Genomic DNA, 21995 nt, shown 5'->3' with positions numbered 1-21995 from the left:
TGGGTAGCCTATCCCTTCTCCAGGGGATCTTCCCAACCCAGGGACTGAACCCAGGTCTCCCACATTGCAGGCAGTTTCTTTACTAGCTGAGCCACCAGGGAAGCCCAGCCTATATGGGAAAAGAATCTAAAAACAAGTGGATATATGTACATGTGGTGGCTCAGAGTTTCCCAGGTGACTCAGTTCAGTTAAGTGGCTCAGTCACAGTGGCCCTATCCATCACCAGCTCCCAGAGCTTGCTCAAACTCATGTCCATCGAGTTGGTGATGCCATCTAACCATCTCATCTTCTGTCATCCCCTTCTCCTCCTGCCTTTAGTTTTTCCTGGCATGAGAGTCTTTTCTAAGAAGTCAGTTCTTTGTATCAGCTGGCCAAAGTATTGGAGTTTCAGCTTCAGCATCAGTCCTTCCAATGAATATTCAGGACTGATTTCCTTTAGGATTGACTGGTTGGATCTTCTTGCAGTCCAAGGGACTCTCAAGGGTCTTCTCCAACTCCACAGTTCAAATGCATCAATTCTTCAGTACTCAGTTTTCTTTATGGTCCAACTCTCACATCCATACATGACCAATGGGAAAACTATAGCCTTGACTAGACGGCCCTTTGTTGGCAAAGTAATGTCTCTGGTTTTTAATATGCTGTCTAGGTTGGTCATAGCTTTTCTTCCAAGGAGCAAGCGTCTTAATTTCATGGCTGCAGACACCACCTGCAGTGATTTTGGAGCCCAAGAAAATAAAGTCTGAAACTGTTTCCATTGTTTTCCCATCTATTTGCCATGAAGTGATGGGACCAGATGCCACGATCTTAGTTTTCTGAATGTTGAGCTTTAAGCCAGCTTTTTCACTCTCCTCTTTCACTTTCATCCAGAGGCTTTTTAGTTCTTCTTTGCTTTGTGCCATAAGGGTGGTGTCATCTGCATATCTGAGGTTATTGATCTTTCACCTAGCTATCTTGATTCCAGCTCGTGTTTCATCCAGCCGAGCATTTTGCATGATGTACTCCGCATATAAGTTAAATAAGCAGAATGACAATCTACAGCCTTCACGTACTCCTTTCCCAATATCTACTCCTTTCCCAATATGGAACCAGTCCGTTGTTCCATGTCCAGTTCTAACTGTGTTGCTTCTTGACCTGCATAAAGATTTCTCAGGCGGCAGGTAAGGTGGTCAGGTATTCCCATCTCTTGAAGAATTTTCCACAGTTTGTTGTGATCCATGCAGTCAAAGACTTTGGCGGAGTCAATAAAGCAGAAGTAAATGTTTTTCTGTGACTCTTGCTTTTTCGATGATCCAACAGATGTTGGCAATTTGATCTCTGGTTCCTCTGGCTTTTCTAATCCCAGCTTGAACATGTGGAAGTTCTCAGTTCATGTACTGTTGAAACCTGGCTTGGAGAATTTTGAGCATTACTTTGCTAGTGTGTGAGATGAGTGCAGTTGTGTGGTAGTTTGAACATTCTTTGGCATTGCCTTTCTTTGGGATTGGAATGAAAACTAACCTTTTCCAGTTTTGTGGCCACTGCTGAGTTTTCCAAATTGCTGGCATATTGCATGCACCACTTTCACAGCATCATTTTTTAGGATTTTTAAATAGTTCAGTTGGAATTCCATCGCCTCTACTAGCTTTATTCATAGTGATGCTTCCTAAGGCCCACTTGACTTCGCATTCCAGGATGTCTGGCTCTAGGTGATTGGTGTGGTTATCTGGGTCATGAAGATCTTTTTTGTACAGTTCTTCTGTGTATTCATGAAGATCTTTTTTGTACAGTTCTGTGTATTCTTGCCACCTCTTCTTAATATCTTCTGCTTCTTAGGTCCATACCATTTCTGTCCTTTTTTGTGCCCATCTTTGCATGAAATGTTCCCTTGGTATCTCTAATTTTCTTGAAGAGTTATCTAGTCTTTCCCATTCTATTGTTTTCCTCTATTTGCATTGATCACTGAGGAAGACGTTCTTGTCTCCTTGCTATTCTTTTGAACTCTGCATTCAAATGGGTATATCTTTCCCCCTTTGCCTTTAGCTTCCCTTCTTTTCTCAGCTACTTGTAAGGCCTCCTCGGACAACCATTTTGCCTTCTTGCATTTCTTTTTCTTGGGGATGGTCTTGATCACTGCCTGCTGTGTAGTGTCATGAACCTCCGTCCATAGTTCTTCAGGCACTCTGTCTATCAGGTCTAATCCCTTGAATCTGTTTGTCACTTCCACTGTAGTGGTTTTCCCTGCTTTCTTCAATTTAAGTCTGAATTTGGCAATAAGGAGTTCATGATCTGAGCCACAGTCAGCTCCCAGTTTTGTTTTTGCTGGCTGTATAGAGCTTCTCCATCTTTGGGTGCGAAGAATATAATCAGTCTGATTTTGGTGTTGACTATCTGGTAATGTCCATGTATAGAGTCATCTCTTACGTTGTTGGGAGAGAGTGTTTGCTATGACCAGTGCCTTCTCTTGGCAAAACTCTGTTAACCTTTGCTCTGCTTCATTTTTAACTCCCAAGGCCAAACTTGCCTGTTATTCCAAGTATCTCTTGACTTCCCACTTTCGCATTCCAGTCCCCTATGATGAAAAGAACTTTTTTTTTTTTTTTATGTTAGTTCTAGAAGGTCTTGTAGGTCTTCATAGAACCTTTCAACTTCAGCTTCATTGACATTTGTGGTTGGGACATAGACTTGGGTTACTGTGATACTGAATGGTTTGCCTTGGAAACGAACAGAGGTCATGCTGTCATTTTTGAGATGGCACCTAAGTACTGCATTTTGGACTCTTGTTCACTATGATGGCTACTCCATTTCTTCTAAGGGATTCTTGCCCACAGTAGTAGATACAGTGGTCATCTGAGTTAAATTTGCCCATTCCAGGTCATTATAGTTCACTGATTCCTAAAACGTCAGTGTTTACTCTTGCCATCACTGGTTTGCCCACTTCCAATATACCTTGATTCAAGGACCTAACATTCCAGGTTCCTATACAATATTGTTCTTTACAGCATCGGACTTTAGTTTCTTTAGGTGATAAGGATTTATTTGAAGGCTAGCTGGAAAAGTACAGGTATTGTCTCAGTAGCCATAGAACCAGAGTTCAGGAAGAACGAGGGTAGCTCCTCCTCTTTGGTCAGGCCCCAGCAGGATCAGTCTTCTTTATGGTGCTTCTGCACTGACTCTGCCCTTTCCACAGCTCACTTCTTTGTGTTTGCTTCCCTAATTCTTCCATGACAGTAGTTCCCATGTTTCAGTAGGCATCAGAATTACTGGGAAGCTCTTTAAGCATACCAACCCAAGTGATTTAGTCCTGTAGGTCTGAGGTGTTTCAAGTAATCTGCATGCTTAACAAGTTTGACCGGAGGTTCTGGTAGGGGTGGCAATTAAGGATCTCACCTTGCTTAGAAACACCCCAAGTATCGTGGTGTCTTCTGGTCACCACATTTTTTCACTACACATTCTATTAAAAGAATATTTGAGGGACTTCCCTGACAGTCCATTGGTTAAAACTCCGCTCTTCTACTGCAGGAGGCACGAGTTCCATCCCTAGTTGGGGTACTAAGATTCTGCATGCTGTGTGGCATAGCCAAAAAATTAAAAACAAAAAATTTGAGCACATACCTCCATTATGAATATTTATATATTTAGAAGCTTTGCATATAGTACTATTATTAAAATGTATAAAATAGAAAAGATAAAAAATCAATGTAAACACATTGGAATACTTTTTTCCTGTACTCTCGTGTATCCCAGGGCTGCCTGCACTACCCCTGCTATCCTTCTGCGTGCTTGAAGCACACCGTCATTACGGAGCGCCTTTATTGGGCAGAGTAAAGGCACAGAAAAGTGGCACGTTGTTTCAGGGCTCCCTGGGTCAGCTCATAGGCCTTTTGTTTCGGTGCCAGGTCTTTGTTTTATTGAGCTAGTGATTGGGGTGGAGTGGGAGCAGTGATTGTGTGTGTGGCATCATGTAAAGCAGGCTGGTTCCCATAGGGAGGCTGTGATCCCCTTCTTCAGGGGCGAGGGGGAATCTGTGAGTGTGATAGCTGCCGTGGGTCTCATGAACTCTCTTCCACCATAGACTAATGATCTGTCTCTAAGCCTGTTTCGTTGTCAAGTCATGTCCGGCTCTTTTTTGACCCCACGGACTGTAGTCTGCCAGACTCCTCTGTCCGTGGGATTTTCCAGGCAAGAATACCCATTTCCTCCTCCCGACCCAGGGATTGAACCCTTGTCTCTTATGTCCTCCTGCACTGGCAGACGGGTTCTTTATCACTAGCGTCACCTGGGGAGCCTGGCAAAGTGCAAACTCTCTGTAGAGAGAGATTCCACAGAGGCTGTGGATGAGGCCCCCTTTGTGTGCTCTTTCAGCTTTCCGTGACTTCCCAAAAAGCTGTTTTACCCTGGGCTGTGCCAGGAAATGGGTGTGTGTGTGTGTGTGTCTTTGTGTGTCTGTGTCTATGTGTCTGTGTGTGTGTTTGCTCTCAGGATTAAAGGCAGCCAGTAGAACACCAGCACCAAAGCCCTGGAGAACAACACCTGTGTTTGAGTGATCGAGTGTCTACAAGTAACATAATGTGAAGTAGTAACTGAGTCACTGAACACAAGTCTTCTCTGTGTATCTACTCTGGTCTTGGATATATGCACACTCCCAGCAGCCAAAGAGGCTTCACTTTTCCGGATTTGCCCAATTTGTAGCTCTCTGATATACTTTCTTGCTAGTGTGCACTGTTTTGTGAGTGGAGCATCATTTCCATGAGATAGAATAACCATGTTGGGACAGGCAGACCTAAGGCATTGTCAGAGCCCAGAGTCAGAGCTGGACAAATCCGAAGCACATTTCAGAAATCAAATGACATTTAATAAGTCATTAAAGTTGAAAATGGGTTTCCCACAATCTTTTTTCCCAAATACTTTTCCTATCCCTACTTTGAGCCTTTTTGTATTTTAGTTTTCTTCTGTCATCTTGGGTGTTTATTTGAGTGCAGGTGTTCTATACTCTCAAAGGCCTTGGAGAGTGGCCCACTGTTTTGAGCTCTGCAGAGGAGAGAGAAACAGGGGTTTCTTGGATTTAGGGTAGCTGGAGAAGGCAATGGCACCCCACTCCAGTACTCTTGCCTGGAAAATCCCATGAACAGAGGAGCCTAGTGGGCTGCAGTCCATGGGGTGACAAAGAGTCGGACACGACTGAAGTGACTTAGCAGCAGCAGCAGCAGTCATACATATGTGTCTATATCCTGATTGATAGGGATATTTGAAAATAAATTATTTAGAATTTCATTTATTTTATTTCATTTAAATTATTTATATTTTCATTATTTTCTGCTTAACTTTATGTTATTGAAAATCTCTAGACTAGAAACACCATTAAAAATTATTTAAAACAATTATTAAATCTTTTTAAAATCTAAAAGACCAGCTGCGCTGGGTCTTCACTGCTGCATCAGGCTTTCTCTGGTTGTGGTGGACAGTGTGTGGGCTTCTTTTGTGGAGGCTCCTGGGCTCTAGAGCATGCAGGCGTGGTAGTTGTGACACATGGGCTCAGAAGTTCCCCTGCAAGTGGAATCTTCCAAGACTAAGGACCCCTGTCCCCTGCATTGGCAGGCAGATTCTTAACCACTGGACAACCGGGGAGGTCCACACCATTTTTTCTGTCATTTTGGGCTTTTTTTCCAGTCAGTGTATGTGCTTGCCATTTTTGTGTTCTGCTTTTTATACCTTTCCTAAAAATATTTTCTTGTCAACCTGGTCACATATACTTGTCATTTTTAATGGTTGTCTATATAATCTTATTCTTCCTTGGGATTCATAACTTTATTCCACTTAATCCTCTTTGCTATTTTGCAGGGTGTGTGGAAAGATTTGCTGCATTTCTAAAGAATTTCAGAAAACAAGCTGCATTTCAGAACCTAAACCAGCATTTGCTTTTCTTCACTCTGAGGGAGCACACAAGTATTGAAATTCTCTGCCACTGGGCACGCCAAGGTATTGAATTCTCTTCTCTGGAGTCCATGTCTGTGGGTCTGACTGGGCCACTTGATCAGCAAGAGGTCTCAGACACCAAACTGGGGAAAAAATTAAACTAACAGAATGGTCGATATTTCCAAAGAGTCACTTTAGGTTCTGTCTATTGCTGCAGTGTTCAAAACATAGACATAGTTCATTGCCGTGATTAAACTGACTTTCACCATTAGCCTCTTTGCTCCTGTAAGATAGAGTGGTAGGCTATAGCTGGTTCATCATTTGGAGGTATAATGGTTAGCTAAAGCTATTTTTCTACAAAGGGCCAGTTATTTCCTTAGTTTTTCTCTAAAACTTCAGCTTTAACGGGAAAGAGCCATGAATTTTGTGATATAGCTGCCTCCTTATCTGTCTTGGGAGTTATAGACTGCACATATAAGACAATTCATGTACCTCTGCATAATGAGGTGAGTTTTAGAAATCATAAATCTTCACTTAACATGCAGGTGGTGTTGGGTGCCAGCTTTAGAAAAACTGATGTAGTTGCCAAGTGCATGAATGTCATAAATCATTCATGCTAAGGTAGCCCAGAATTGTGCTGTCCTCTGAGGCAGACCAATTTCAAGGTGGTTGTTAAACACAAAAATGTGAGTTTGGATGATTGTTTTTCAAAATCAAACGACACTTTTTATTTGAAAAGTAAAACCAAATTATCTTCCTTTTCTTAGTTGAAGTCAGTTTTTTAAGACTCTCCCTTCAAAAAAAAAAAAAAAGACTCTCCCTTCACCCTCAAAGACTCTATCAATGATAATATCTTTCCATCCCTGATCCCTGAATTCCATCAGAAATACATCACAAAATATATAACCTGTACATTTGCAATCCAGGCCATTAATGTGCTGAAAATAAGATTTTGATGTCTCAATAAATCTTGAGGCACGTTAGTAGGGAAAAATTCTATTAGAGATTTTTGAGGTATTTTCTTCTTGTGTCATATTTTACATGAAGTTGTAACTGCACAACTCAGATGGGACTCAAACCCAGCCAAAACCCACACTGGGACTTGAACCCATAGGCTGGGACTCAAACCCAATGTCTTTTCATTAAGATCACACACCTGGTTTCAGAGCTTAATGAAGGTCAGGTTCTTTATGTCTTAGCACAGAAGCCATTCAGCTAGAGACAAAGTGAAAAGAAGTGGATTTATTTAGAGACATACACATTTCATAGACAGAATGTGATCTGCCTCAAAAAGCAAAAGCAGCCCTGGGAGAAACTCAGTCCACAGACAGAGAGATGAGAGGTGCCGAAATATGGATTGGGTACTTTTTATGAATCTGATCATTTCATAGGCTAATGAGTGGAAGGATTATTCCAGCTATTTTGGAGAAGGGGCAGAGATTTTCAGGAACTGGACCCCTGCACATTTTTTGGCCTTTCATGGTGGTCTTGGAATTGCCATGGCACCTGTGAGTATGTCATGTAGTTGATGTATTACAGTGAACATATAATGAGGCTCAAGGTCTACTAGAAGTCAAATTTTCCACCATCTTAGACCTAACCAGTTATAACCAGTCTTTGTCATATCCTCAATGTCTGTGTCATTCAGTAAAATTTGTTCCCTGCCATCTTCCCTCGTTTTAATGTTACAGTGGATAATAGGCAAACATAGCCCTCTTCCCAGAGAAGGCAATGGCACCCCTCTCCAGTACTCTTGCATGGAAACTCCCATGGACAGAGGAGCCTGGTAGGCTGCAGTCCATGGGGTCTCGAAGAATCAGACACGACTGAGCGACTTCACTTTCACTTTTCACTTTCATGCATTGGAGAAGGAAATGGCAACCCACTCCAGTGTTCTTACCTGGAGAATCCCAGGACGGGGGAGCCTAGTGAGCTGCCGTCTATGGGGTCGCACAGAGTCGGACACGACTGAAGCGACTTTGCAGTAGCAGCAGCAGCCCTCTTCCACAGTGCCTGTTTATTTAGGGCTAAAAAGTGGGAAGAAGTAGGGCTTAGAGGGAGGTGACCCCTGGGACAGAAAACTGAGCACTATGATGAGCTGAACAGTCTCTGAGTCACCAGACTTTATCTAGACTCCTGGAATATGGGTTTTAAACTAAAGTATTTCATCTGAAAGTTGCTTATTTGGTAGATGAAGATGATGAGGTTAGATAGTATCTTTTTTTAATTAAAGCTATTTTATTGGGGGATACATTGATGTAGTCCAGGTTGGATAGTATTGAGGAAGGAAAATATGCTAGTATTAGTTAGGAGTCTTCAGAGAGAAAAATGAAGTTTTGCCTGAGGCTGTTAGGTACTCAGTGAGTAGTTAGGTTCTCAGTGGGTAGTTAAGTGTCTGTATCTTTTTGTGTAGTCTCCAGCACAGAGCCACATGTTGGTGACACTTGGCTTCTCTTTGGTGTATCTTAGAAGCTCTTTTGAGGTGAATGTGTTGATTATATGGGTAGCCTCGGTTAAAGATGTTAACGGACGATTCCAGGCAGAACATCTTTTTCGCTGAATGTAATCTCCCACTCCTCCACTGCAGGCTTACTACTACATTATGCTTCAATGCCTTGTATATACCTTTCCCACTATTTGATATGCTCTTCCATTTCTTATCCAGATGTTGAGCTCTTACTTATCCTGTAAAGTGAAGTCGCTCAGTCGTGTCCGACTCTTTGTGACCCCATGGACTGTAGCCTATGAGGCTCCTCCGTCCATGGGATTTTCCAAGCAATAGTACTGGAGTGGATTGCCATTTCCTTCTCCAGGGGATCTTCCCAACCCAGGGATTGAACCCAGGTCTCCCGCATTGTAGACAGATACTTTACCATCTGAGCTACCAGGGAAATCTACTTATCCTGTAAAACCCTCTTAAATCTCATCTCTGTAAATCCTTTTCAAGCTTCCTGAGACAACTTCTCACTTGATCTTCTGTGCTTCTAGAACATTTATTCACAGTTTTGTTATGACACACACATGGCAGCTTAATTATTTGTCAGCATGTCCATCCCTCCCACTAGATTGTGAGCATCTTAAGGACATGAACAGAATTTTATTAATATGGGTATTGCTTGTACCTCATGGGCTTCCTCAGTGGCTCAGATGGCAAAGAACTGGCCCACAATGCAGGAGACCTGAGTTTGATCCCTGGGTCGGGAAGATACCCTGGGAAGGGGAATGGCTGCCTACTCCAGTGTTCTTGCCTGGAGAATTCCGTATACAGAGGAGCCTGGCAGGCTACTGTCCATGGGGTTGCAAACAGCTGGACACCGCTGAGCAACTAATGCTCCATTAACATGGCATATCTGACACCAAGTGGAAACTCAACGATGAAATCTCATCCTTTTGCTTTTTTAAAAAAAAGATTGATTTATTTATTTAACTTATTTTTTGACTGTGGTGGGTCTTTGTTGCTGTACGCAGGCTTTCTCTAATTGTCCTGAGCAGGGGCTACTCTCTGTTGTGGAGCATGGGCTATAGGTGTGCAGGCTTCAGTGGTTGTAGCGCATGGACTCAGTAGTTGTGGTGCATGGGCTTAGTTGCTCCGGGGCCTGTGAGACCTTCCTGGATCGAGGATCGAACCAGTGTCTCTTGCATTGCAAGGCGTATTATTCTTAACCACTGAGCCACCAGAGAAGCCCAAGAAGAAAGCTTTTTAAAGTTACATCTCATCATAATTTATGAATGCTAAGACTAAACATAAAGCATTTACTTGAGTCCCCTATTAAGGATGCCTGAGAGTGACAGTGGAGAAGCCAATGGCACCCTACTCCAGTACTCTTGCCTGGAAAATCCCATGGACGGAGGAGCCTGGTGGGCTGCAGTCCATGGGGTCACTGAGGGTTGGACACGACTGAGCGACTTCACTTTCACTTTTCACTTTCATGCATTAGAGAAGGAAATGGCAACCCACTCCAGTGTTCTTGCCTGGAGAATCCCAGGGACAGAGGAGCCTGGTGGGCTGCCATCTATGGGGTCGCACAGAGTCGGACACAACTGAAGTGACTTAGCAGAGAGTGACAGAGGCAAAGAGATATTCCCTGCATTCTCACTGTGTCCTGGGATTTTCTGTAGATTCTCGGCAGAGGAAGTCCTTTTCTTTCTTCCTGTACAGTATCTCTGGGGCTTCTATGTCTTTGTCTTCTCACTTCAGTCATTCTAATATAAGTGACATTTTCTCACACATGAACTGCAACAGTTATAGCAGGTATGACTCTCAGCTTATAAATTCAGATGTGAGGAAAGTATCACATTTATTTATAAGCTTAAATAAAGGTAAGCTCCAATTATATGCTCCTACCCTGTCTGATTGGTTGGAAATTTAACCTCACTTATGTTTCATCTTCAGACCTGAATTGTGGTTCCAGGATCCTGTATATTTGCCATGAGATTGGAAGGGGCTTTAAGTTGCTGGTTATTGCTGAGACACCTGGTGTCCCATTATTTGCACCAGCCCTTCATGTCCAGTGCCTGAGTGTCTGATCTTCATCCTTGACTTACAGAAACCTTTTGTGAGGCTGTGAATCCTGCAGCCTAGAGTCCTATCTCCTGGTTGTAACATGGGGCCAGTCTTCTCTGGGTTGTTCCTTCCTCTGGTGCTGCCAAGAAGCAAGGCCTGGGTCCCCAGGTTATAGGTCCTACAAACTCATCTTCATCTACAACCCAGGGGAATCTCTTTCTAGTCTGCCTGGAGCACTTGCCTGCATTATGCTCCTCTGAGGCTGGTTTATCTTGCTTGTTTATAGCAATCTTAATGGTCTTTTAAATACCAATCCCCTGTCACTACAACCAAAACTTTTATTTCCTTTTCCTTAAATTTCCATGGGAGGTTAAGGGAGACATCTGTTATCCAGTTCTTTCAGCAAAAAAAGAGAAGAAAAAATTTAAATCCTGCCATATGCTGATTTCCTAACTGACATCCTTGCCTTTTTTTTCTCTTCTCTGTTCCAATTATTTTGTACATTCCAGTCAGAATAGTTGTTCTAAAACTCCTGTCCAGAAACTCAGTGGCTTCTCATTGTCTCTAGAATAAGATCAAAGCTCCAAGCTCCTTAGTCTACCATTAGGGCTTTTCATGATTTTCTTCACCTTTGAAAGCTGACTTCCCATTACTCCTTTGTCAGAGGCCCCTGGTCTAAGCCTGTTCCTCTAACGCCATGGCTCCACTTCCTGACCCCCATGCTTTCCCACCTCCTCACTACACCTGACTGACATGTCACCCAGATCAAGTGCTTGCTGCTTCAAACAGCTTGGTGGTTGTTAGCACATTCCACAGTGATCTGGTCCACCTTAAACCTAGTTCTCTTCCGTACATTCATTTGCTACCCGAGGTTATGGTTTATCATATGGTGCATGTTTCTTCCTTTCTCATCTAGAGTTGTGAGCCTCTCAAGTACAGAGACTTCCATTTTCTTGTATCTTGAGCCTTCATATCTTGTATGAAGATATCTTGTGATATCTTGTATCACAGAGCTCTTCATAGTATGGGGTGCTCACTGAGTGCTGATTAGTGAATATCATGACCTGGCCATGAGATCCTTCCTAAGCATACCCAGCCCTGCCATAGCATAAGAAGCAGGAAAATAAAGGGAAAAGGGGGCCAGTTTTATTACTGCCATGAGAATAATGTGTTTCATTGGTTTGTACCATCAAGGAGTAGCCTCGTTGCTTGCCTCCAACACCCAATGAAACATCTGCCCTAACAATGGCAAGCGCATTCCACTATCAGAGTAAGTAGTCCAGAGCTCTTCGGGGTGGTGGACACTCTAGCTTTGCTGTCCTTTTGCTCCTTCACAGGCTGCCCTTCACAATAGGTTTCTCTGTCATGAATGCAAACTAGCCAGTCCCTCTTGAACATATCAACCTGCTATGCTGAACATATCAACATACCTTGACACCTGCTCAAAGTAATTTTCCTCTCACTAACCTAGGGTTAATAAACACAAGTGGTTGCCATTTACTTCTCCTTGGCTGATCCTGGGAGAGTGTCTTCACACAAATAGGCAGGTTGGCTGGATAGGCAACTCTAGCTCATATTCTGGGGAAGTGGAGAGTTTCCTGCTTCAGCCTGTGGGGCTCTATGAATACTTCACTTGCTGCTTATACCAGTTTCCTGTGGACTTCCCCCTTCAGGCCCTTTGCTAAGTCCTTTCTGGCCTTCATTCATGTTGATCTAGTGACAGGGAACAGGCAGAGAGGATTCCAGCATCTTCCTGGTAGTCTGACTGGATAACACTAAAAGCTTTCCAATACTTCAAATCTTTGATCCTATAATTTTTACTTGCATTGCTTTTAATCAGCACTTAGAATCCCCTAGCTTTCTGCTAATCCCTTCAGCCTCCTCACCTTGGCCTCTTTCCCACTTGATAGATTCATTAGCTACTCAGGCCTTCTCTCAGCTCCTTCAGTGTGTTGCTCTTGCTTTCCCATATGTTCTCTCTGCTCTCTAGGTCTCTATTCTCCCCACCAGCCATTTGTCTGATCCTACTTAGCTTTCAGTTTCCCCCATATTTTAATGTCACTTATGTAGGCAAACTTCTTTAACCCCCAGACTAGATCAGATTCCTAGTTCCCAGACCAGTCCTACATAATATCTTCCATAGCACCTTGTGCACCCGTATTCGTTAAACTACTTTTTAGAAAAATTTTGCTTGGTGCTTATCTTCCCCAGTACTTTGAAAGCTCCATGTGCACAGAGACTGTGTCTATTCTGTTCACAATTTTGTTGCCGGAACCTAGCCCAGTACCTGACACCTAGTAGCTTATTCAAGTCAATGTTCATCAACTGGCCATCTCTGCTGCTCACCTCAGTCATGCATTTCCTCTGCTGTTCATCATGTATTGGCTTAATGCTGCTTTCCTGCTATTTATGCTTATCTATTTAATGTTAGCTCTGTTAAGTTGTACTTTCCTAGAGGGCAGAGAATTCACACATAATTTTCTTTGTATAAAGCTTTGTATGTGTATGTGTCTCATCCGCCTCCCCTCCCCTGGAATATAGGGGAAGAATGAGGAGGTAAAATTGAGAAGATGGAAGTAAATGTTTACATAAAAGAGGCTCTGAAACTGTTGAGGTGGGTTGTGACTCCCCTGGTTACCCCTGGGGATGCTCAGGGTGCAAAGGACAGGATATGGGGCAGGAATGTGACAGTACAGGAGACTTTTGGACGTTGTTAAAAGTAACTTTGCTCAGAACTGTGGTATGAACTGCAGGGTAGCAGGGGGAGGGAAGAGAGGATGCTTTTGGGAATTCAGAAAAAAGGGGGAAAAGTGGGAAAAAGAACTGAATGGACATTTGAATGGATGAATAAGTTGTGGTACCTATACACAATGGAAAATTACTCAGCCATAAAAAGGAATGCATTTGAGTCAGTTCTAATGAAGTGGATGAACCTAGAACCTATTATACAGAGTAAAGTAAGTCAGAAAGCAAAAGATAAATATATTCTAATGCATATATATGGAATCTAGAAAAATGGTACTGAAAAATTTATTTATAGGGCAGCAATGGAGAAATAGACATAGAGAACAGACTTATGGACACAGGGAGAGAAGAGGAGAGGGTGAGATATATGGAAAGAGTAACATGGAAACTTACATTACCATATTTATGATGGCCAATGGGAATTTGCTGTATGGCTCAGGAAACTCAAACAGTGGCTCTGTATCCACCTATAGGGGTGGGATAGGAAGTGAGATGGGAGGGAGGTTCAGAAAGGAGGGGATATATGTATACCTATGGCTGATTCATGCTGAGTTTTGACAGAAAACAACAAAATTCTATAAAGCAATTATCCTTCAATAAAAAAATAAATTAACTAAAAAGATAAAAGGGGAGAAGTGGCAGAGCTTAAATCCATAGGCCTCATTTTCCACAAGGACGTTAGAGTGCTATTAAGCCAAAGAGAACCACTAACTCTGACAATAGCTCCTCTTGCTATAACCCCTTTGGTGGTGTTTTTATTACTTTTTAAAATAAAGGTTGAGAAATAACTTTTATGGTTGTAACTAGAACAGTGATAAGCAGGGCTCATGGTATGTAATCATGAAAAAGCCTTTGTTTTGGCCCCCGCTGTCCCTTTGAACTTGCTCTATAGTGGTAGTCCTCACTCTACTCCTGGACAGACATTTCTTCTGCAGTTATTAGGAGGCACTATAGTTGCTTTATATAATAAAACCTGATCTCAGTTAGGTACTTAACATATTCAGCCCAGATATTGTCCCTGTTTCCAAAGTTTTTCAGTATTAAGCTATTTATCCTCCTTCATCTGGGGCTTGCTATAAGTAAGAAAATGGGTGTGGTCCTTTCTTTCCTGAAGTTTCTGATACTTCCAGGATTAGAGCAAGAAAGTTTGAGGGAGCAGGAAATAATGTACTTGCCTCACATTGTTGAAGCCAGCTTTGTGTTCTCCAGGAATGGCCAGTATTTAAATTTAGCTTTCTCCTGGGGCACTTTTGTGAGTTCTTCAGAGATCTGTACTCCCCCCACCCCACCACATATACATATGCACACTTGACTTGCGCAAGTACACTCTATTCTGTCAGTTGCTTTCTTCCTCTATAGGAATTCAATGGCCTGTTGGTGAGAAACCAGTGTTTTGCTCACACAAGCTCTGAGTCTGTGGGCAATCCCAGCATTGTTAAGCAGGTGCTAGCCCATATGGGCTGGAATAAAAAATCAGTCCTATGTAAAAATCCATTTTACTGCATAGGATACGTATCAAGCCCCCTGAGGGTTCCTTTGACGCTCTTCTCAGTAGGCTAGAGGTGAAATGCAAGTACCCTTCTTTCTTTGGAGGGGGATACCCACAGCATACCAATACTTCTCACCAAGTAGTCTTTCAAAAATTTTCTTTTAATACCCAACAACTTCTTAATATGGGTGAAGATTTTAGAGTTACATCACTGTTTTTCAATGGTTTTCTATGAAAATTTGCATCTTTGCTAACATCTCACTTTCATTTGACATGGATACTACATAGTGGAGCCTGTGTTGAAACTTCCAAACTGCACTGTGTACCTACTGTAGTTGAACAGAGATTTCAGGAACTAAGTAACACATTTCTGTGTAAAGGTATATAATATCATTTTCTCCTTCTTTCTTCTGTTGAGGACAGAAGAAAGTGCATATTACCCTCATCCTTTTCTTGCCTTGCTGAGTAAGAAATTGTAAGCGTAAAGACGGCTCTGGATGGACCACGGTTCAGCCGTTCAGTCGTGTCCGACTCTTTGCAACCCCATGAATCGCAGCACGCCAGGCCTCCTTGTTCATTACCATCTCCCGGAGTTCACTCAGACTCACGTCCATCGAGTCCGTGATGCCATCCAGCCATCTCATCCTCGGTCGTCCCCTTCTCCTCCTGCCCCCAATCCCTCCCAGCATCAGAGTTTTTTCTAATGAGTCAACTCTTCTCATGAGGTGGCCAAAGTACTGGAGTTTCAGCTTTAGCATCATTCCTTCCAAAGAAATCCCAGGGCTGATCTCCTTCAGAATGGACTGGTTGGATCTCCTTGCAGTCCAAGGGACTCTCAAGAGTCTTCTCCAACACCACAGTTCAAAAGCATCAATTCTTTGGCGCTCAGCCTTCTTCACAGTCCACCTCTCACATCCATACATGACCACAGGAAAAACCATAGCCTTGACTAGGTGGACCTTAGTCGGCAAAGTAATGTCTCTGCTTTTGAATATGCTATCTAGGTTGGTCATAACTTTTCTTCCAAGGAGTAACCGTCTTTTAATTTCATGGCTGCAGTCACCATCTGCAGTGATTCTGGAGCCCAAAAAAATAAAGTCTGACACTCCACAGGCCATAGGGAAATAATCTGCAAAGGAGAGGTATTTTTCGCAAAGAAGAAAAGTGGAGATGAAGGAAAGGGCTTGATGGAAAGAAGAAAAGAAAAAGCCCAGTTTCATCAGTGTTTTTCTAGACTCCATCCTAACCCCTCCCTCCTCCACCTTGATTTGGAGCTGTCTTCTAGTTATACGCAGGTCCCTATTATAATAGCCCCCGAACAATTGTTGCCCAGAGCAGAGACAGCTCCTGTTAGATCAGTAATTCTTGGCTTTGTGTTTTCCAGCTGTATTTGTATCTATGTCTTATCTTTTGACAAAATGGCTGATTATCTTTTCTTTATCATTACAAAAAGATATCTTGCTCTCCTGGTTCAGAGCCAGAACCTGCTTTGCAAGGATTTGAAAGACTGCAACCCAGGGCTGCTGTCAAACCAGCAGATGGAGTAGCAGTACTTCTCTGTGTTGCCTCTGGGCCCACCTGGGCTGTTGCGCTGGGTGATGCTAGGCCCAGCTCTGCAGCCAGAAGGGACAGAGAAATGAATACAAATGATGGTACTCTGTTGTCATAGCTGCTGTTCTGTTTGCAGAGGAGTTTGGTAAAATATCCTGGGAGAGTTGTTTTCATATGCCTCTCTGGAAGCAGTTGTAAGGAGTGAGAGCTTGTATGCCTAAGATAGCTGTAGGGCATAAGAGAAGGAAAGCCACAGAGATAACAGAATCAAGTGGGAGAATGGTAGTGGGAGAATATGACACAATTCCCCTTACCCCTCAAAAACCTTGGTGAGGACACAGGAATACAACCAGTAGCTCTTGGTAGGAAAGGGCAAGTTTAAGAGGAAAGACAATGAAGCTGAATTACCATCTGCCTAACTCATTCTCCTCTATCTGAATTGCAGGCATTGGAGTCCCTCTTACTATAATCTGTAGGTTACCTAAGAAATTTACTTTGAGGCCAGTGGCAGAATTTAAGCTTCCCTAAGATTCCTTCTTCCTATTTTCTAAGAATCTTCCATACAGCTGAATATTTGACAGCTCTTAAAATTACGGAGGCATTGATGGCATTCTTATTGAGAACTCTCTTCTGCCCTTCTCAGGCCTATAGGGGCCCCTCTGTAAAAGGTGAGTCCTTTGGCCTCCTCCCCTGTGAATAGAAAAAGGCTTCAGAATGGAAGATGGGGAGACAGTAGATAGATTTCTGCTTTCTCAGGGCAGGGCCTGTGTGACTCTCCTCCCTGATTTCCTCTATATAAATAACAAATCCAGAAGTAGGGGTGGGTTGGGGGACTCAGGATAACCTCCATAACCCATGGTCTAACCATTGAAGACCGCCCCAGGAAGCCAGAGGGAAGGCATCTTCCTGACTGGTCCTTTGCTCAGTCCTGAACTGAGGGGAGTTGAAGGTGCTCGGGTTCTTAGCTGCAGAGCAGGTGGCAGTGTGATCTTCATTGAGAATCCATCAGTGTCTGGCAAGTCTCTTGGCCACAGGCCTCCCTGGAGCCCAGAGCTCTTTGAAGAGAAGAAATAGTTCTAGGGGAAAGGAAGCTGCTGCTCTTGATGAAAAAGTTGAGAGGGAAGAAAATGAGACTAACAAGGGCTGAAGAGAACTGTCTGAGGCTGGAGAGAATGTTAATGGCTCTGCTTTGGAGCTTCAAAGCTTGAGCTGGATAGGATTGCACACAGATGCCTCTGCTGTCACCTACAGAATACTTACCAATGGCTGAGTCTTGCAAATAATCGCAGCCTGACTTTCCCAAGGCAAAAAGCAGTGCCTGCTGAGATAGAGGAAAGAGAAACTGTTGGGAGATCCTAGGCCCAGGTCAGCCAGTTGGGGGTCTAAACTGGTCTCTTCCACAGCAGATGACAAATGGGGTTCTGGAAGAATTTAGGTACAAAGGAAATGGTTCTCATTGAACAAATCTAGCTAACAGTTGTCTCATTTCCCTGTTTACAAAATGATAGCTGTTATGGATTGAATTTTGTCCCCCTAAAATGCATATGTTAAAACCTTAACCCCCAATGTGATGGTATTTGGAGGAGGGTCTTTGGGAGGTAATTAGGTTTAGATGAAGTGGGTAATTAGGTTTATGAGGGTTAACTCTCCTGATGGAATTAGTGCCCTTATAAGAGGAGACAGACTCAGAGGACTTGCTGCTTACTCTACCCCACTCTCCCAATCCCCCACCCCTTGTGAGTACACAGCAAGAAGGCAGCCATCGATAAGTCAGGAAGAAAGGCCATGCAAGAACTCAACCACACTGGTGTTCTGGCCTCAGACTTCCAGCTTCTAGTACTATAAGAAGTAAATTTAAGCCACTTACTCTGTGGTATTTTCATAAGGCAGCCAGGGCTGACTAATACAGCAGCTCTAATGAATGCTATTGGTACCCTGCCCAAATTCACTTACCACCTCAGTGTATCTGCTTCAAGCCTAGCTGCTTGTATTGAGTCCAGTATCTCATAGTTGCCCCCTTCTCCAGAAAAATTGCTCCTGGTGAATGGGAGACCCCGTCTTTACCTGCTGCAGCTTTCATTCAAGGAGGTACAAAGGCCTCGAGGAAGGATCATTTCTTTACCCCAAAGAAGGAGCAATTCTTTGGTGCCATTCATACTCCAGAATTATCCTGTGGCATCAGGTTGAGGGCAAATACAAAACTGTGACCACATCCATCCTTATTACTTCCTGCTTCCTTCATTCTCTTTCTCCTGAAGGCAGACCTCAACAAATCACATGACCTGTATTCTGTTTCACATTATGCTTTTGGGGAACCTAACTTAAGGCAGCACTTTTCCCAAGTGGTAGAGTATAGAGCAACCTAAATGACACTATAATGCTTTGTGAGTATAGTGACAATGATTAATGCCCTATGATAATGAGCATTGGGAACAACAGCCCTTATTTTTGTGTCCAGAAAGTATAGAGGAATAAAGGCCCACTGAGAGAGAAGATGAGGATGTGTTCTTCCAGCAATAGATGGCTTCTTCAACAGGCATCTGGTGGACAGCTGTGCTTTCCTTGCCAGGAAGGGTTTAAACAGCCTTGTTAGCACAGCACCACAGACTGAGGTTCCACATGGGCTTAACCAATTATGGAAGCATCTTGACTTCAAGAACCCTTGAGCCATGACTAGACGGCAGAGTCAATTGGGCAGGTTTGTGCATTGTTTGAGAGTCATCCAGGCTCTACAACTGCCCTGGTCAGGGTCCAGAGTTTTCTGAAAGGAGAACACCAGCCCCTGCCCAGGGAACTCTGCTTTGATGGAGTGATGTATTAATAGATGCTCGGAAACTGTCCCCTCTCTACCATGTCTTGCTCAGCCTATTGGCTTTTTCATGATGCTATTTTGTTCTTGGGAAATTCTGTTTTACTCTTTTTGTAATAATTCCCTGTGTTTTCCCTCCCTCTTCCTTTTCTACCTGCTACTTTTCTCTCTGAGTCCAGGCTTCATCATCAGAGCCTCTGAGATTTGGGACTGGCTCTATCTTGAGAGAGTAAGGGTGAATTCTTACATTATTCCAAGAAACCCTCCAGAGGACAGTTTCTAACTGCTTCTGATTATCTCTCAGAGCTTAACTTTCTTCATTCTGTTGGTGAGGCTAGGAAGGGATGGAGTAGGTGAAGTGGTAGAGAACTCTCTCCTGATATGCCACTGACACACCTTGTCCCGTCTGTTTTGATAGTGGCCCTAGGAAGAATGTGTCTGAGAGGTAACAGTACATACTTATCCAGATGCTCTCAAAGATTTATGGACATGACTCAAATATCCCTAACCTTTTTAAGAAGCTTAGTTAGCCCACAGAGAGTGAGCGTGGCTCCTGCTTCTTCCCAAGTGATTTTGTGTTTAGATCAAGAGATGAAAGGGGGAATTTTGGATAGCTCCTGCTCATTTCCCTGACTTTTCTCCCAGTGTATTTTGTGGGAGGGAATAAAATAGAGGTTGCATGAGGCCCTCATATCAGACAGCTGAAGGGCAGCTATCTGTTCTCTTCCCGAACATCTCCAATGAAAAGTAGATTTGCTTCAGAAAGACTAAATCCATGAATTCAAATGATACATGAAGGTGTACATGAAGATTATTTGCATCACTTGGCTTTGTTTGCTGCTATATTGCTTCGTTCTTAGGATCTCCACACAGCTAGGTGGCCACCAGCAGCTCCAAACCAGTGCTACCACATTCCAGAGGGAGAAAGCATGCACCTTTCCCATTACTCCTACAGAAGCCTAGAGAAGACTGTGATTGATGTGGTTTTAAATCATATGACCTTCCTCGAGCCACTTGCTGTGCCCAGAGGTGTGAAATAGCCTGATGGGCTAGGCCTGGATCATGTTCTTACTGCTGAAATCTGGAGGAGGACCTTGCCCTCTCCAGTCTTGGAAAAACTAGGAAATGGGACAGACTTTCTTAAGGAAGGGATGCTTGGGGAGGAACATGTGTCCTTTACAACATACATTGCCTATTTTCCCTCTTTGACTATGCAGTATGTCTAACGTATTTGAATGGAATTGCTTATGAAACACAAATTATGGATAAAGTAGTCACTTGTGAATATTGTTTTCCTGACTCAAATGTGAAGAAAGGCAAGCTCAGCTCAAGAAAGTATCAAATCATCCATCTGTTTTGAGGAGCTTCTGGTCATAGTGTTCAGGAACCAGCTGGATAGGGGTGTTGGGAAAACCACAAGGAGTAGTCAGTCGTGCCATGAACTCAAGGGCTATACAAGGAGGAGCAGCCTGGCACATAGTAGCACTGAGTTAATACTTGTGGAATGGCTTATGTGTGAATCACAGGTCAAAGATAAAGCTGGGAGAAACAGGAAGAACCAAACCAAGAACTGAAGGCATAGTCCCCTGCTAAGCCAGAGTTCCATTCTTTGATCAAGCCATGTTTCCATAATTTGCCAGATTGTACGCAGCTGTACTCTAGGATTTTCCCACAGTATAATTAAAGTTATTCTTTTGTTGTCTTTATACTGAACAGCTGGTAAAGTATATGACTTTCTAATAACTTGTGGTAGAGGTCAGAATAGGTACCAGACAGCAGTGACACTGTGGATGTCACTAGTCTCAGGCCCAGAGTCTTCAGAAACAGGCTATGGTTTCTTAAGAGTGGCTTTTAGACTTTGTGACATTATAATAAATTGTCACAATATTAGATAAATGTCAGAGAAAGATTCCACAATCAAGGCCTTTTAAGCAGCATTTTCGTGGACAGAGTTGGAACTGGGAGGTGTGTACTGATTTATCCTTCCTGCTATCCTCCTCCCCCATCTCCATGAAGTTTCTGTGTCTGGTGGACGGGCAGGCATCAGTGTGTGCTCTAGGGAAGTATTTGGGCTCTCAGACCAGGGAGCTGGCACTCAGTGACCTGGCTGAGGCACAATGTGGAAATGAAAAGATAAAAACCTGAGATATGTGCTAGGGGATGTAGTTTGGAATAAATGGGTTCGGGCCCTCTGCCCAGTCGGCCTAGCACTCTGGCAGCCGCTGCATCTAACGGACATTTCCATTAACATCTCCTTGGATAGAGGTACGGAGGGTGAGGGAGAAAGGGGAAGGGGAGGAGGGAGAGAGAGGAAAGGAGGGGAAGGCTGGGAGGAGACGAGAGGGGGAGCGAGTGTGTGTGTGTGTGTATGTTGGGAGAAACTGGAAAAACTCGGAGCTTTCTTTCATGTCCCCAGGTGGAGCTTCGTGTGCCTGGTTTGTGTGCTGTCTCAGGTTTTGACAGCTGAGGTAGAGCTGGGAAGGTTAATAGTTTGGAGAGAGTAGAATGAGGGCTGAAACCACCTGCCTTCTCATTCCCACAGGATAAGGTGAATGAGGAAGAATATATCCTTTTCACCCTTGTAATGAATAAATTGTCGGTCCTGGAATTCAGAGGATAAAAAAACAAGGGGGATTTTGGGATACCCTCTGATTCTGTAATGAGGAGAGAGGAGGAAACGGGACATGAAGCGACTCCAGGATTCAAAAGCTTGTTCATAAGTGAAAAGAAATTGATTCCCACTGCAGGAGGAGAGGAGGGACAAGTCTAAACGGGAAAAGCAAAGGAAGCAGATACCTACCAATCTCCCTCAGCATGCTCAAGTTCAGGCTGTCTCTACAGGCCAGAAAAGGACGAGCTGCCTCTTACCACAGCGAATGAATGAAACTCAAAACCCTCAGCATGCTCAAGTTCAGGCTGTCTCTACAGGCGAGAAAAGGATGAGCTGCCTCTTACCATGGCTCTATCAGGCAGTCGTGGTGCCTGAGTCTTTCTGAGTCCCTGGC

General features: G+C 43.5%; 1 protein-coding gene across 1 annotated transcript in view; it reads left to right on the top strand.

The window, feature by feature from the left end:
• The window catches only part of CTNNA1 (catenin alpha 1), a 334496-nt gene that overhangs the window by 4449 nt on the left and 308052 nt on the right, over positions 1-21995 (top strand). The window contains exon 2 of the mRNA XM_040239992.1: positions 5818-5955. The gene's annotated coding sequence lies outside the window, so the exon portion shown is untranslated. The remainder of the gene's footprint in view (positions 1-5817; positions 5956-21995) is intronic.

The sequence above is a fragment of the Oryx dammah genome, unplaced genomic scaffold (genome assembly GCF_014754425.2).
Source record: "Oryx dammah isolate SB20612 unplaced genomic scaffold, SCBI_Odam_1.1 HiC_scaffold_5, whole genome shotgun sequence".
Taxonomy (NCBI): domain Eukaryota; kingdom Metazoa; phylum Chordata; class Mammalia; order Artiodactyla; family Bovidae; genus Oryx; species Oryx dammah.
This window is presented reverse-complemented; position numbering and strand designations above follow the sequence as displayed.